Below are 3213 nucleotides of genomic sequence, written 5' to 3'. Positions count from 1 at the left end.
GTATAAATACAGTTTACCCCCTATAACATTGTTGATAATTCCGTGTTATATGAATTCCTTGTTATACGAGTCACTTAGATTTTACAAATACGTGTGCCGGGCTGTGAACGGCTCTCGTATTTGTAAAATCTAAGTGACTCGTATAACATGTAATTCATATAACACGGAATTATCAACAGTGTTATAGGGGGGTCTACTGTATTTTATTCATTGTTATTCGTAAACGTGAGGACGGCACCTAATAACATACGTCTCACGCGATAATTATATAATTCTGTTTACATTTACGAGTTATGTTTACGTGAAATTACTTAAACCTTTTGGTTGTAACGATTTATCAGTAGCTTCGTTAACTGAAGAGGGGTCTGGTTTTATGGGGTAAGGCAATGCAACACGAAAGAGAACTTTCTATGGGAAACTGGACTCTATTTACTGTTATATACGAGAATATCGCGCTCCCATCAATGAGCTAACCAGATGTTTCCCGGGTTTTATTTACGTGTCTAAGATATAAACTGAGGCCAGTTTCCCTTAGAGAGTTTGCCGGAAGGCATTACTCTTTGGTGGATAGCCAATGTGTTAAGTTGCCGTATGCCATTAACCTTAAACCACTCGACAAATGGCGCGCCTCAGTAAATTAATACAGTAGAGCGTCGAATATCCGAAAGTCAATCATCCGAAAGAATTCCAGTCGGCAAATTTAAATTTTCGCCAGAGCTGTGGTGCTTCAATCTTAGGCTATGTCTTGGGCTACTCAAATATTTTACGTTTTTGATACTAAATTAACATCTGAAGTATAATTTTTTATTGTTTTTATATATTTCAATATATTTATTTTGTTTGTACAAAATGAAAAAATAATTTTTAACGATACAATAGTCTTTGTTAGGCTTAACATCGACGAAAATTCAACGCAAAGCGACACGCAACGGAGAAAAATTTCGACATCGGATACGTTAAACTATTTTTTCGTACGTAAATCAGTTATCCGAAATATCAGTTATCCGGACAACCCCAGTCACCAATTGATTCGGAAAATCGACGCTCTACTGTATTTATAGTAAATTTTTAATTCCTAAGAATATCTAGAAAAGTAATTTGCATTTTTGAAAATAAAATCAGACAACAGAAATTCATTAATCTGGTACCTACAAAACTATAGTTGCATTACGGAATGTTTCTATATTGTCACAAAATTCGATAAGTTATATGTGATCTGAACATTGCAGACATTGCTGCACATTTTGTACCAATACACACCGCTATATGCTTCCAATTTGTTTTTACATACGCTTTAATCATGATAAGATGGTAATAAAGTGCATGAATACTGTGTTAAGATTGATTGATAACCTGGAAAAAGTGTTAATGATTATATTATTGCGTGGAATCTAGCACACCACGTTTCAAACAAATTCCAGTTCGAATATATTACAAATTCCAGTTCGAAATTCCCTAATATTCGAACTGGAATTTGATTTTGAAACGTGGTGTGCTAGATTCAAATTCAAACGAATTTGAATTTGAACTAGATTCAACTACTTTTCAGAGGGTGTCAGATTTACAAACTTCTACAGTAACATACAAAACAGAAGTCTGAAAATTTTACATGATAAATAAAGATTATTTTTCTCCGTTTTCTGAATAAATTTCAATTTTTTTAATTTAAATGGCTGAACAGCTGTTTACGTATTGACATGGAAATCCTTTAGTATCTCTTGTATATATTGAATCTTTATACTTTTAAAAATGAAAGTTATCTACAAATTCTTGAAGAAGTTTTATCTATAGGATAGTAAACTCAATTCTTTGACTATTATTTATCTGTATTTCAATAAACTGTTTTCTTTCAATCTATATCATTTTAATCTTACATTACTTGCAATTCTTATTTTACAACCAATGTAAGAAATGTCTATCAAAATATTGAATATAATTACTAGTTTTATATAATAGTGAGAACGCCATGTTTCCTATTTTTACATTCTTCAATAAAACCCACAAATTCGCTAAAATTTACAGTCGTTAAGCAAGTAAATTTAGTATCTTTCAAATTCTTTTAAATTAAGTTCTTAAATTACGAATACAAAAAGTGTGTATAATTTGAATAATACAAGACAAATTTCAAATTACATATGAAAACGTACATGTTGCGAAACGACAAAATTTTATTTCGAAAGTCTTTAAATATGCCATTATGAATTTTAATACACTTTCAGGTCTTAACCGTTAGGTGTCATGATTCTGTGGACTGATTTTAGTGACTTTTTTTAAAGTCTTGCGCGTTTGAAAACGAATACGTTTATGGTTTTTATAACTAGTCTATATTAAAGATCGTTTTTTTCTGTTTAATTTGATATATAATAAGTATTTGTTGATACAGATTTGATTGTTCATAATATATAGTGTCTACAAATGCAAAACCCAATTTTTTAAGCCTTTACAGTCAAACTTTGGGTTTCGAGTTTAATTCCTTCCTAAAAGTTGTTTGAAAACCGATTTATTCCCAGACCCAAAACAAATTTTTCTATAAGAAACAATATAAAATGGATTAATCTGTTCCTGTCTCCAAAACAAAGCCTTTTTTTCTACCTTTTTAGCTATATTTCATGCATAAAAATGTCTACAAATGCAGTATAATATTATATATAATATTATTGGGCCATCGACTTTCCTAAACACAGAAGTTGACCGTTTTTGCCTCTCTAATCTGTGGCCTGCTTTTGCCGTGTTGCTTGTTCAGCAACCGAGTTATCGTACGGAAACCGGGGCAAATACGGCGTTGAAAATTTTGTTCGTAAACCGAATTGTTCAAAAATCGAGGCGTTCGAAACCCGACGTTTGATACGAAGTTCCTATAATTGGAACATTTGAAAAATGCTGCAATTATAGGAACGTCATATCAAACAATTATAGAAACAATTATAGGAAACAATTGCAGCATTTTTCAAATGCTGCAATTGTTTCCTATAATTGAATGTAGAATTAAAACCAGTAGAATGAAATATCCTATAATTGAATGTAGAATGAAAATCCAGTAGAATGAAAATAAACAATTGCAGCATTTTTCAAATGCTGCAATTGTTTATTTTCATTCTACTGGTATTTAGTGTTTTCTATTCTCTGACAAAGATACATGACGATATGTGCAACGAAATTTTACTTTTTGTTTCGTTTATATGCCATTTCGGTAAATATGAAAATGTGCATACT

The sequence above is a fragment of the Centruroides sculpturatus genome, unplaced genomic scaffold (genome assembly GCF_000671375.1).
Source record: "Centruroides sculpturatus isolate CEXI.00-Female unplaced genomic scaffold, Cexi_2.0 scaffold1076, whole genome shotgun sequence".
Taxonomy (NCBI): Eukaryota; Metazoa; Arthropoda; class Arachnida; order Scorpiones; family Buthidae; genus Centruroides; species Centruroides sculpturatus.
This window is presented reverse-complemented; position numbering follows the sequence as displayed.